Raw genomic sequence first — 14230 nt, forward strand, 5'->3', positions numbered from 1 at the left:
GCTTCTTCGGCTCGCTGGAGATAGCTAGCGACGTCAACATTCTCTTCGTCAGTGACGTGGGGCAGCATGGCGTCGAGCGTCGTCGTCGGGTTCCTGCCGTAAACCAGCTTAAACGGCGTGATCTGTGTTGTTTCTTGCACCGCCGTGTTGTAAGCGAATGTTACGTACGGCAGGACGGCATCCCAGGTCTTGTGTTCGACGTCGACGTACATCGCTAGCATGTCGGCGAGGGTCTTATTCAGCCGCTCCGTAAGACCATTCGTCTGCGGGTGGTAGGCCGTGGTTCTCCTGTGCCTTGTCTGACTGTATTTCAGAATGGCTTGGGTGAGCTCCGCTGTAAAGGCCGTTCCTCTGTCGGTGATGAGGACTTCTGGGGCGCCATGTCGAAGCAGGATGTTTTCGACAAAGAATTTCGCCACTTCGGCTGCGCTACCTTTCGGCAGTGCTTTAGTTTCAGCGAAGCGGGTGAGGTAGTCTGTCGCCACGACGATCCACTTATTTCCGGTTGTTGACGTCGGAAAGGGTCCCAGCAAGTCCATCCCGATCTGCTGGAATGGTCGGCAAGGAGGCTCGATTGGCTGTAGTAATCCGGCTGGCCTTGTCGGCGGTGTCTTGCGTCGCTGACAGTCTCGGCATGTTCTGACATAACGGGCGACGTCGGCGGTCAGGCGCGGCCAATAATACTTTTCTTGTATCCTCGATAGTGTCCGGGAAAAACCGAGGTGTCCAGCGGTCGGATCGTCATGTAGGGCGTGCAATACTTCTGGACGAAGTCCTGACGGGACAACAAGAAGGTAGTTGGCGCGGACTGGTGAAAAGTTCTTCACGAGGAGATTGTTTTGAAGCGTGAAGGAAGATAATCCGCGCCTAAATGCCCTGGGGACAACGTCGGTGTGCCCTTCCAAATATTCCACCAGGCCTTTTAACTCCGGGTCTGCCCGTTGCTGTTCAGCGAAGTCTTCCGCGCTTATCATGCCAAGGAAGGCGTCATCTTCGTCATCTTGCGGCGGCGGGTCAATGGGGGCGCGTGATAGGCAATCGGCATCGGAGTGTTTTCGTCCTGACTTGTAGGTTACAGTGATGTCGTATTCTTGTAGTCTGAGGCTCCACCGTGCCAGTCGTCCTGAAGGATCCTTTATACTCGCTAGCCAACACAACGCGTGATGGTCACTGACGACTTTGAATGGCCTGCCATAAAGATAAGGGCGAAATTTAGCTGTAGCCCAAACGATTGCGAGGCATTCCTTTTCGGTTGTAGAATAGTTGCCTTCCGCTTTTGACAGCGACCGGCTAGCGTAAGCTATCACCTGTTCGACTCCGTTTCTCCTCTGGACTAGAACGGCACCGAGGCCTAGGCTACTGGCGTCAGTATGGATTTCTGTATCGGCGTACTCGTCGAAGTGCGCAAGTACCGGCGGCGACTGCATGCGTCGTTTGAGTTCTTCAAATGCGTCGGCCTGCGGCGTTTCCCACTTGAACTCAACATCACATTTAGTTAGACGTGTCAACGGCTCGGCGATGCGTGAAAAGTCCTTGACAAAGCGCCTGTAGTAGGCACCCATGCCAAGGAATCTACGCACTGCCTTCTTGTCGGTGGGCTGCGGGAACTTTGCGATGGCAGCTGTTTTCTGGGGGTCGGGGCGTACTCCGGATTTACTGATGACGTGGCCTAGGAACAGAAGCTCGTCGTAAGCGAAGCGGCATTTTTCTGGCTTCAGAGTGAGCCCTGATGACTTGATGGCCTCTAGTACTGTGGCAAGCCGCCTAAGGTGATCGTCGAAATTTCCGGCGAATACAACGACGTCATCCAAGTAAACGAGACAGGTCTGCCATTTCAATCCCGCTAAAACCGTGTCCATCACGCGCTGGAACGTTGCAGGCGCCGAGCACAGTCCAAATGGCATAACCTTGAACTCGTAGAGGCCGTCTGGGGTGATGAAGGCGGTCTTTTCGCGATCTCTTTCGTCGACTTCTATTTGCCAATAGCCAGACTTGAGGTCCATCGAGGAGAAGTACTTAGCGTTGCAGAGCCGATCCAATGCGTCGTCTATCCGTGGAAGGGGGTATACGTCCTTCTTCGTGATCTTGTTCAGACGACGATAATCGACGCAGAAACGTAGGGTTCCGTCCTTTTTCTTCACCAGGACAACAGGGGATGCCCATGGGCTTTTCGACGGCTGGATGATGTCGTCGCGCAGCATTTCGTCGACTTGTTCTCTTATAGCTTCGCGTTCTCGCGGCGAAACTCGGTAAGGGCTTTGGCGGAGTGGTCGAGCGTACTCCTCGGTGATTATGCGATGCTTGGCGACTGGTGTTTGTCGAATCCTCGATGTCGTCGAAAAGCAGCTTTTGTATCGTCGGAGCAGACTTCTGAGCTGCTGTTGCTTAATCACTGGGAGACTTGGATTAATGTCGTAGTCTGGTTCGGGAACCATGGTCGTCGGGGTAGATGCGGCGGAATCCGAGAGGACAAACGCATTACTTGTTTCCAGAATTTCCTCGATGTACGCGATCGTCGTGCCCTTGTTGAGGTGCTTGAACTCCTGGCTGAAGTTTGTCAGCAACACTTCAGTTTTCCCTCCATGCAGTCGAGCGATCCCTCTTGCGACGCAAATTTCACGGTCTAGCAGTAGACGTTGGTCGCCTTCGATGACGCCTTCTACGTCAGCGGGTATTTCGGTGCCGACCGAAATAACAATGCTGGAGCGGGGCGGGATGCTCACTTGGTCTTCGAGCACATTCAAGGCGTGGTGACTACGAGGGCTCTCCGGCGGTATCGCTTTATCTTCCGACAGCGTTATTGACTTCGACTTCAGGTTGATGATTGCGCCGTGTTGGTCCAGGAAGTCCATACCGAGAATGACGTCTCGTGAACACTGTTGGAGGATAACGAAGGTGACAGAGTAAGTCCGGTCGTGAATGGTAATTCTTGCCGTGCACATTCCTGTCGGCGTAATCAGGTGTCCTCCAGCGGTCCGAATTTGAGGGCCTTCCCATGCAGTCTTAACCTTCTTCATCTGGACGGCGATGTGTCCACTCATGACTGAGAAATCGGCGCCTGTGTCGATTAAGGCGGTGACTGTGTGGCCGTCTAGAAGCACGTCGAGGTCGGTGGTTCTTTGTCTTGCGTTGCAGTTGGGTCTTGGCGTCGGATCACGGCTGCGTCGTGTTGAATTGAAGCTAGTACGTCGCGTCGTGAAGTCGTCTTTCGTCGGTGCAGTCTTGGCTTCCTGACTTCCTCGGGACGGTGGCGCGTCGTCATTATGTCGTCGAGATGGTTTCTTCGGCGCTTTCGTCGGCGGCGGAGGATCTTCGTCAGTTCGACGAACAGCAACCGCACCTCCATCGGTTGCTGCTTTTAGTTTTCCGGATATGGGCTCGCTGACCGGCCCCGGGCTGGGCCACTGTATGGTCGGCGCTGCGGCGACAGGTAGCGGCCTGGTGATGGCGAACGCGACGGTCGTCGAGAGCTCCATTGAGTAGCGGCGAGGTAGTCGGCGATGTCACGTGGGCGCTCTCCAAGCTGTGGACGCGGCGCGTTAACGGCGAAACCTCGCAGTCCCATCTCTCGGTATGGGCATCGTCGGTAGACGTGACCTGCCTCTCCGCAGTGGTAGCAGAGCGGGCGGTGGTCAGGAGCGCGCCAAACGTCGGTCTTCCTCGGGTAGCTCTGCTGGGCGACGGGTGGGCGCGCTGTCGGCGGCGGCGGCGGTGGTCGACGGAATTGCGGCGTTACAGGGCCCTGGCGCGGTCGCTGAGGAGGGCCTTGACGGCGTACGACGGCGGCGTAGGTCATCGCTTCGGGTTGGGATTGCGGTAATTGAGGTTGCACCTCCGGAACTCCAAGCGACCGCTGAACCTCATCTTTGACGATGTCGGCGATCGAAGCCACTTGAGGCTGCGACGAAGGCAAGACCTTGCGCAGTTCTTCGCGCACAATGGCCCTGATGGTCTCGCGCAGATCGTCCGTGGCCAGTGATTGAATTCCTGCGTAGGGGGTAGAGCTTGTACGGCGGTTGAATTGCCGGTTCCGCATTTCGAGTGTCTTCTCGATGTTCGTCGCCTCACGAAGAAACTCTTCGACGGTCTTCGGTGGGCTTCTTACCATCCCGGCGAAAAGTTCCTCCTTCACACCACGCATGAGTAGGCGAACTTTCTTTTCCTCGGCCATATCCGGGTCGGCGTGGCGGAACAGACGGGTCATTTCTTCCGTAAAGATGGCAACGTTCTCGTTTGGTAGCTGCACTCGGGCGTCCAGCATAGCTTCGGCCCTTTCCTTGCGCACGACACTTGTAAAGGTGCACAGGAAGCCGCTACGGAACAGGTCCCACGTAGTCAAGGTCGACTCCCTGTTCTCAAACCACGTTCTGGCGGCGTCTTCTAAGGCGAAGTAGACATGCCGCAGCTTGTCGTCGGAGTCCCAGTTGTTGAATGTCGCGATTCGCTCGTAGGTCTCCAGCCAAGATTCCGGGTCTTCAGTCGCTGCTCCATGGAAGGTCGGTGGGTCCCGGGGTTGTTGTAGGATAACGGGGGACGCTGGGGCAGCCATTGAGGTTGTCTTGACCACGATCTTCTTTGTCGCCTCAGGTAGAAGTCCGTGCTCTGGGGGCAGGCCTTGCAGTCTGCGGCTAGCACGCTGGTCTTGGGCGGTGTCGGTTTTGTCCTCGGGCTTCGGGCTTGGATCGCGGCTTTGCGGGGGCGTTCGGTACATGAACGCACAAGCACCTCCACCAGATGTCACGTGGTGGTGACGTTGAAGAAAGAACACAGTAGCAATACTGTGAACAAGAAAACTAACTTTTATTGGGCGAACCTGTGCCCACAAAACAGGCTACACTTATAGCGCAACGATAGCGGCGAACACGCTCGGCGATCGTCGAAAATCTGCTCAGCGGGTCAAGCGCGTCGGCTTTTATAGAGCAGTCGTCGAATGTTCCAGACTAATCGTTTGGACCCGCGTGCTTTCCACAAAGTTCTACACCATTCGCGCTACGCGATGAAATCAGATAACACAAGGTTCGGCGACAACAGACAGCCGGGTAGAAGCATCCATAACTTTCCAGAAACGTCGGATGCATGCAGGCGCGTCCCGCGCTGTGCGATTGCATTTGTTAAGCGGCGAAACGTGGTCGCCCGATAAAGATAAGTACACGTATCAATATACATGCAGGACGAATATTTCTCAAATTTCTTTCCCGGTGGCTTGATATCTGTGCGAAGCGATGTACAAAACTGCACTGCTCAGCGTAGTTATCGACACGAAGCTGCGAAATCTGAATCCGAGCACGTTCATTTTTTTATGCGGATAAAGTTGCGGCCAGGCCATCTTTTAAAAGTGTTAAAACGCGACAGTTCCCACATCACATGCTTCCTCATCGCTAAAGTGATTGGTGTACTTGCGTCATCTGCCTGCTCTGGAAGCGGACACATTTTGCACCTTCAGACACATCTGTCGTTCTTGGCATGTTACTTATTGCCTTTTGCGCATTCCTGTAAATAAGTATGCGATCTGCTGCGCACATGGACAGCCGCGAGCGCATGGATCTTTCTCTATACAAGATAACACTTTTTTGTTAAATTTTGGAACGCGAGCGTGAACGTCGCGCCTGCGATTCAGTTGCTTACTAACTGCGCCGTAAGGATAAATAAAAGGCGTTCAAATTGGTTATGAGCCGAATTATCTACTTCGAGAACTCCAGTACCACGAAACATTGCGTAACTCGCGTCATTGGCCAGACAAGCACTCGTACTCTCGAACACTATTTTTTCTTTAATTTCTTTCTCAAGGATGTGAAGATGATGAGGTCTCGTACAAACTGAGAAAACACTTGACAGCTCCACCACCTTATCAGTTCCTAACAGCGTCCTGAAGCACTATACAGGAAAAAAAAAAAGAAGTCAATCACTCAAGCATTCTAACGTGATTTCCATACGATAACTATAGGACTTGTCTAAGTTTGAATCACCTTGAAATAAAACTCTTAATCCCCCGTGCTTTAATTTCTAACAACCTTAATTCAACATAGTCCACCTTAATCCACCTTGCACTAATTTGTATCAACGTTAATACACCTTATTTCCAATTTGGGAGTGAGCCACAGCGTACGTCCGACGCCGTGGCTGCGTCCGCGCTATAAAAATCGGCTTTAACTCAATTAGGTCAAGTTGCCTAACCAGCTTTCAATTACGGTGTCAGCCACATTTGCGCCTCTCTTTGGGCTGGAATCCAGAGTGCAACACGTTAATTCTTATCATAAAGAAATCAGTTTCTGCTCATCAATTCTGAACCACAGCGAATGAGCGAATCGCGAGAAGTTTGAGTAGTTTAACGCGATTGTGGCGCAAACCTGGGGTGAAGCCCCGCAGTAGCCTCAAAGTCGGCTCTTTTCTTCACAGTCGACGTTCCCGTCCGATTTCTAAGTAATCTCTTGGATGCCACACCGTGCTTCGCGCCGGCGGCTTGTTAGCTAATTAACCCCCGTCTCTTCTCCTTTGTTAATGAGAAAGCTAGCCAAGCTTTGTCTTTATTCCACTCTAGCAAGAAAACTTGGTTTTGCAAGGGGGTCTGGTCTGCGTCATTAGTTCAGCAAGGAGTCCAAAGTTTGATTCGCGTCTTTTGAAGCCTGTCGAGTTAATCGATCTCATAGTTATTTTTTTTTGCAATAATGCCAAAAGCGATAACTGAAGAACTCGTAGGCAGCTGTTAGAGTGTCGTTACATTCCCCTTCGTTACCGGCTCTGCGCTTGATTATCCCTGGTGATCAAGAACACCTGCAGAATTGCTAGTAATCGTGTTCGTACGCCAGTTACGTCGAAGCATCGAGAATCAGTGTAATTTCGATGAGCGAAATTCGTAGGTGGGGCCTCCCTTTTATACAATCAGTTGCACGTGATAGCAGGGCCCGGTTTTATCACTGAACAGGGCAAATATGGTATCGTGAAACAGGTTCTTGATGGGGTATCAAACTGCCACCGAATAAGGTCACATAGGTGTACATCATTCGTAAATGTTTGACTTACACATTTGCGTTTAATGCAAACACTGCGTTTAGCTCTGGGTATATGATCAGGCGTACTGCAATTTGTCGCTATGTATTTTTCGCTGCCGTATAACCCTATTTCGTGGTGTCAAAGACGTGCAACAATGCGGTGCATGCGCACATCTGTAGGTCCACATTAAAGTGCCTTTCACGATTCGCTACGCTTGCGCGAATATAGTTTGATTATCACGGACTTCGCACATGGCTGGACGTCTGGCAGGCTGAGGCCTGCACCACGATATTGAACCGGAACGGAACAGAAAATTAAAAACCAGAAAAATATGCGTTAATTTTCCTCGAACAAAAACAGTTCTGTGGTTTTACGTGCCAAAACCACGACGTGATTATGAGGCACGACGGAGTTAGGAACTCCGGAAATTTGGACCACGTGGGGCTCTTTGACCTGCACCGAAAGCTATCATCATACCTTGCTGTATTTTTAGTAAGACGACCCTTATCAATCAATGCAGCTTCTAAACAGATTCTCGAAGGTCCAAAACCATGCGCGGTACCTTCAATCTTTCGTCGCTATCGTCGGCATGACATCCCGTTCATGACAATCGTCGCGGAGCTACTACGTCAACAGTGTGACGTAACGCCTTGTAGCGACACCTCCCGTTCAGCTGCCGAGTGCCACTACCATGTCTTAGGAATACAAATTCAAGAGCCTGTGGATGGAAACATCTCGTGGGATTGAAGCTGTATAAACGGGGTAAAGTGCCCTAGACAGGCTGGCCGACGTTTGAATAGGTGGAACTATCTTTGTAAGAGGCGGCCTTGTTATCTTTAGAGTGTTAGCTTTAATGACTCTGTCTGAGGCAGTTTGCGCCTGTTTATACACCTTTCATTACCACTGTTCATTAATTTTCTTAGAAGAAAAGAAAGACACCGGAAGTGTAAACCGAGGTTGTTTTCAAGAATTATATCTAACCCGAAGAACATCGGCACTAAAGCTCAACTCGGCACTAACCACCGTGGTAGCGGAGTGGTTAACGCGTCTCGCCGGTGAGCGGGTTGTTGGAAGGCAGCGGTGGCCAAATTGCGAATCTGGGGAAGAAGCAGAGAGGGTCGTGTACGATGCATTTGGCGCACATTAGAGGACACCAGGTGGCCGAAATTATTTTGGAGACCTCATCACGGCGTGCCTTCTAATCATATCATGGTAATCGCAGGTGAAACACCGCAATAAAATTTTAATTTTTAAACACTTGGCACTGGAAAAAGAAAGTGATAAAAAGAAAATGGAGAAAGCGTTACCTTTTGAAAATTTAGCATTCCCAAAATGTTACACCAAGGAAGCAGTACCGATTATACGCACTAATAGTACTCGATTAGGTAATTAACGCACAGTATAACCGTCTGCGTTCATCTCATAGACAAATAAGTTCATGAGAACTGCAGCTGTTCGACTAGCTCCTACCTTAAAGCTAACATGCAACTGTTTTACCTTCCTATTGACACTGTAACCTAAAATTTTTTCGCGCGCACTATTGACAATTCGTTGACGTGGTGACATCCCTACCCTTCCATGAATTAAAATTTTCACCGCAGTTGATTGCAATGCACCAGCGTATCATTATAATTCGCTGCTACAAACATGTCTACAGTCCTTAAAACTTAATTTTCTATCCATATACTCTATATCCGATACCCCTTCCATAGTCCTTACAGTGTTGTAGTACGTTTAAGTTATAAGCTGGGCTCGAAATAAATATTTCATGCGCGAATTGGTCTTCTTTAGCGAAAGACAACTGGAGCACTAGAATTCATCGCCTCAACTGTTATTCACTTCTAATGAACTTTTAAACACGATGAAAACTGACGTCACACCAGTGCGTGAGAACACTGCCGCCAAAGCTGCAAAAAACGTAAATTGCATTGTCGGTACGTATTGTGGGCGTATCCTTCACAATGGCTTCCCTTGAAAACCATTCTTCATTCTCTTTATTACTGGAGTATATTATTCCTCACCATTGTAAACTGTGAAAGATCACCCCCATATATCATCGTATAGCTGTAAATATAACAAAGAAGTCAAGCTTTAGAAAAAATAAACACTGAAAAAAAAAAAAACTGTTAGTCTTCATGCAACAAGATAGAAGCAAAATCGAAAAACCTTTAAGCAAAGAATTTATTGCTGAATAAGTCCCGAAATTTCATTCTATCGAGAAGCCCTGAAAAAAAGCACGTTTTCTTTAGGAAAGCAAGAATACCGACAACGCTGAACCATGCCTATAACAATCTCGCGGTAGAAAGTTTCTGAAAAATAGCTGCTGCTTCACAATACGTTAATTTATTACCGTATTAACGTTAAACGCGACTTTTGTGATTATTACTATCCATCGTCACGAAGTAACCAGCAAATTGGAAATATTCTTGCGACGATCACGTAAGTCAGTGACAACATTGTCATCAACGAGAAGAAGGGGAACCAAGGCGCCTGTTGTTTGTTAGTCCCCAACCGTATGAAGCCAGCAGAAGACAAGGTATATAAGGGCATAACAATCGTTACGAGGGCTGGATAGGGTCAACTCTAGGGATCAAACCTTTCGGGAGCCCTGCAAACGAGAAAAAAGAAAGACTTTGGGTGGTAGCGAGCATTACTACATAGGGAATTTCGGCTGGTTTGTTGGTTTCTTGACTCTTGCGGAACCACAGAAACGATTGAACACATTTTATGTATCTGTCCCCAATATGACGTCGAGCGCGAAGTTCTCCCGGCAGCACTGAACCAGGTGGACTCAAGACCATTTTCTGTAATGAAGATCCTTGGACCCTGGCCATACGCGTCGATGGTACAGAAAGCCACGAAAGCGTTCTTGAAATACTTCAAGTAGACAGGCCTTGGGAACCGTGTGTATACTCAGTGCGAACCTTCCATCGTGCGCGAAACTGTTCTCTCCCTCCACTCTCACTCTCTCTCTTCATCGCCATACCCCCTTCCCCCAGTGCAGGGTAGCAAACAGGACGTGCGTGTGGTTAACCTCCCTGCCTTGCCTGTCTTCTATTTCTTTTCTCTCTCTCTTTTTGACAGAAAGGTTCTGTGCATTACACAATTCATGCATACCTATATAGGTATAATCTCAGAGGAAGGTCCTATAGCAACAAATTCAAAAGGAGCTCCTTTTAGATAACGTACAGGACAATTAAACAATGCTAAGCCCCTAATGTATAATACAGCCTAACACAAGAATTGTACAATTAAAGTACGCGAAGAAACAAACACGCAGATACTTAACTAGATCACCATAAATAGATTAAATGCATGAAATGAAAGATTGTTAAACATACAAAGAAGCCACAACTGTGAGGGTAAGAATCGCAGACTAAGAAAATTTGTCAAGTAATGACTTATTTTGTGCTTTCTCGCCGACTCGTTTTAATTATGGCCCAGTTATTGTTCAAGAGATGTGCGTCTCTAGGTGATTCTTCGTGGTAGACTGCCGGAAACGTCTGCTGCTTGGCGACCTCTGATAGAAAGGGATTTACGTCTGTTCAGCGCAGAAAAAAAAAAACGACAAAAGAAACAGAAAATAGTAGGACCAGTAAGCGTGCAACCGGCGATCAGTGAGGCGCACAGCCAGCAATCAAACGAAATGAGTGGCGGCTGTCTCCAGCGCCCAAACTGGACCAGCCACCGTGCCTGACACGGAAAGAACAGTCGAGCGTGACACAAGAGAAAGAAGAAACGCCACGGATACACTTCTGTGCAATGGGGCGTTAATGTTGCTGACACTGGGAAAAGAGAATTCCGCCGATTAAGTGGAGCAGGAAAAACCTGCTATACCGGGGTCTGCGCAGCATTGGCAAGGCATTAGCTTAATACAACTTCGTTACATGATTACGCTCATCCAGGGCCGCGCTCTTACACGCTGCGTGGTTCATCAGAGACTAAGGGATTGACGTCCTAGTCATCGTCATCGTTTGATGACCCACTGAGGTCTTGTAAAGCGGGACTGTGCACGTTTCAGGGGCCATCATCATTTTCCGCTTCGGGTAACCTTCCCTAAAGGCTTATGAGAGGGCCCGCACAATATATGAACGCCGGAAGAACGGTGCTAACAAGACCTGACGAGTGTCTAGCTACTCCACTGTAGATGCAACGTTCCGTGCGTCTTATGGCCGGCACAGCCTGTAACGCCACTAGGGGGATAGAGAGCGTTTTCCCGATAGGGAGACGTGCAATTGTCACCAGAACGGTGGTAATGCAGGATGCTGGCATTTAAACGGGCGTCACTCATCCGCGATTTCCGCTGGGGTGAAGAGCTCGCTGTTTGTATCGTAGTTAAGGACCGGAACCTAACATTATTTCATCAGCGACTGGTTTGTAATTGCCAAGCATCCATAAATTAAGGCAGCCCGCCGAAGCAAACTATTAGTTCTCGTCGCTTGTATAAAGCGTATGTACACTCGGGTGTTCTTGTTTTAGCAATCTCCTCGTCTGTTTTCGCTTCCGCTCTAACTATTTGCTGAGTGTACGCACTAAACCGCGCATAGTCCAGGGGAGTTGTGTTCCAGTTTATGAGTGGGAAGGAGATCCTTCAGTGATGTATATAAACATATTAGCCGGTAACACAAGTGTAGGGTAGCAAACTGGACTCAGTCTGGTTAACCTCCCTGCATTTGGTTCCTTCCCTCCCCCCGTCTCTCTCTCTCTCTCTCTAATGAGTGTGATGGGACGGCACGATCGCCCATATCTTCTCTACAACGTTTAATTGATTCTTTTCCTTCCATTGACAAACAGCCGTGCCCGTTTTTGACAGCGTTCGTAAGACGGAAAAACGTGTTCTTCCGCTGGGTGGTTGACTATGTTTAAGTAAAGATCAAGCACAAATAAAAGATGGCAATAGAAACATAGCTCACCATTCTTGCTTTTGTGCTGTGTTACATCTTTGCTTAGGTTTGTAATCGCCTGCTATAACAATGTGTCTTATTGATATGCGTGTGGCTCGTCCATGCTGATTTACTCAGTGATCCTTATGCGTGTTTCTTTGTGGTTCTGTTTTATTATGTCATAGAGGAAGGCAAGAAAACAACTACGAGGGAGCCTCACTTGATAAATACGATGCCAGATAAGTCGACTCAGCATTTGTTCGTGTCACGGTAGATTTCCGTGCACGCTCAGCGCAGGCCCTCTTGAAAAGCGAGTAGGGCCGCCATGTGCGGCTGCTGTACACTCGTACACTACAACGGAGACGACAAATGTGCGGGTTTGCCGTAAGCAAACGAAGCTGTGCGAGGATATCTGGAGAAAATGTGCACATAGCGGTTGGCAGAGCCGACGAAGGAGTTTGCGTCGATTCAAACCTTAGTTATACACCGTGGGCTTATGTATACGCCGATTGTAGCGGCCGCATACCGATGAATAACGATAAGTTGTTATTGTGAACTTGTTTTATTGTAAAAATATTCACTTGCAGGTTATACGGCAGGTCTTGTTCGTGGCTGCGAGACGCGAACGCGAAGCGTGCCCATGTGGGACGCACTTCTCTCGTCGCCTATAACTCTGGATCGGGAAGGCCGCCGAAGGTGTACTGCAAAGCGGCAAACCTTAAGTTATGTGCTTCCCTCTGACCCGTGTCAACCACAAACGGCCGAAACTGACACGTCGCGTTACGAACGTTGTATCGGCCGCTATGATTCCGTTTGGATGGAAGTTTAAGCGGCACTTAAATTGGGTGGACGGAGCAAAGCGCGTCGTCCTCTAATACGTAGGCGAAAGGATATTATAAGCAAACGTAGACAACAGAATGTCTCCACATTTCTCCCTCGGGATTTTGGGCTGGGCAAGCACGAGAAAGAAGCTCTTGTGGTCGAGACCGGAGAGCGCAGAGTCACGTGTTGGGTCGACTTTTTGGGACACACAGGCGAGAGAAAAAGCGAAGGTGACGGCTTCATGGAGAGTTGGCTTGCGAAGGCTGACTGCGTGACATCAAACTGGCTCCTAATTTCTTTTCGTCATTTACTGTTCTTGTTTAAAATAGCTTTATTTTTGGAAAATGGAAACATTGGAATATTTCCATGACGTTGGGTACTTTCTTTTCTCCGTGATCATTTATTCTATAACATTTTCGTATCATTCATTGTAGCCAACGAGATATCGTCGTGTTAACGTACTTACTTCTACTTCTCAATTGGTAGAGCATCGCACGCGAAATGCGAAGCTTGTGGGCTCGGTCCCCACCTACGGCAAGTTGTTTTTTCATCCACTTTAATTTCCATTAATTTATCGTTGCTTTGTTTTATTTAATAAGCACAAGTAATTTCCCCTATGTTGTCATTGGTGTCAGTGTTAGTTGGCGTGTTGTGATATGACTAATAAAAAATCGGGCCTCTCGGTTAACCCCCTTTCTTCTCGTTTGTTACATAACGAGGGTCTCGAATCCGGCAACATTAACGCCTTCAGGTAGCATATGTGGGTTTATTTACCAATTGCCTGCACCCAAAAGGATCACGTTCTCGTGACGCCTGCGGCAAAAAGGACGTTGCACGTCCGCCGCCAAAGTCTGTGAGTGGTGGCGCTGGCTAACACTCCCAGGGTTCTACTTGGACACATAAATACCCAAGAAAGGGGATGGAGAAACGGCGCCGTGGTAGCTCAATTGATAGAGCATCGCACGCAAAATGCGAAGGTTGTGGGTTCGGTTCCCACCTGCGGCAAGCTGTTTTTTCATTCACTTTAATTTCTATTAATTTATCGTTTCTTTATTTCATTTATTAAGCACAAGTAATTTCCCCTATGTTGTCCTTGGTGCCAGTGTTTGTTGGCTTCTTATGATACTTCTACTTTGATGTCTTAAAATGAAGCTAACCACATTTTTTGAAAAACGGAATGCTCCCCCCCCCCCCCCCCCCATGGTATTGTCCCACGATCTTCTTCCATCCTTCCGTAACAGTATTCTGGAAATCTACAGTACTGCGCCACCTTTTCCTAAAAATTTTGATGCGCTGTTTTTAGAAGAGTATATCTATAGATGGCACTCCTCGAAAATAGATTTAAAAAAGAAATATAGGAGACCTGGCGCAAGTTAGAGAATACGAGAAAAAAACAACGAATACTGATGCAGACGGAAGATGTGAGATAACTCACGGAATAGAAACGGCTTTCGCGGGCACGGACATGACCATCGTACGACCACTTAATTTATTCTTCTAACTTTAAGACACTATACTCGCAGAAGGCCAACATT

The 14230-nt window shown here is 48.6% G+C and overlaps 1 non-coding gene across 1 annotated transcript; it reads left to right on the forward strand.

Moving 5' to 3' along the window:
• The first annotated feature begins 13627 nt into the window (after window positions 1-13627).
• TRNAL-CAA (transfer RNA leucine (anticodon CAA)) lies at window positions 13628-13700 on the forward strand. Its single transcript has one exon. It is a non-coding gene; the product is annotated as a tRNA-Leu (tRNA).
• The last annotated feature ends 530 nt before the right edge of the window (window positions 13701-14230 follow it).

The sequence above is a fragment of the Dermacentor andersoni genome, chromosome 4 (assembly GCF_023375885.2).
Source record: "Dermacentor andersoni chromosome 4, qqDerAnde1_hic_scaffold, whole genome shotgun sequence".
In the NCBI taxonomy this organism is placed as follows: domain Eukaryota; kingdom Metazoa; phylum Arthropoda; class Arachnida; order Ixodida; family Ixodidae; genus Dermacentor; species Dermacentor andersoni.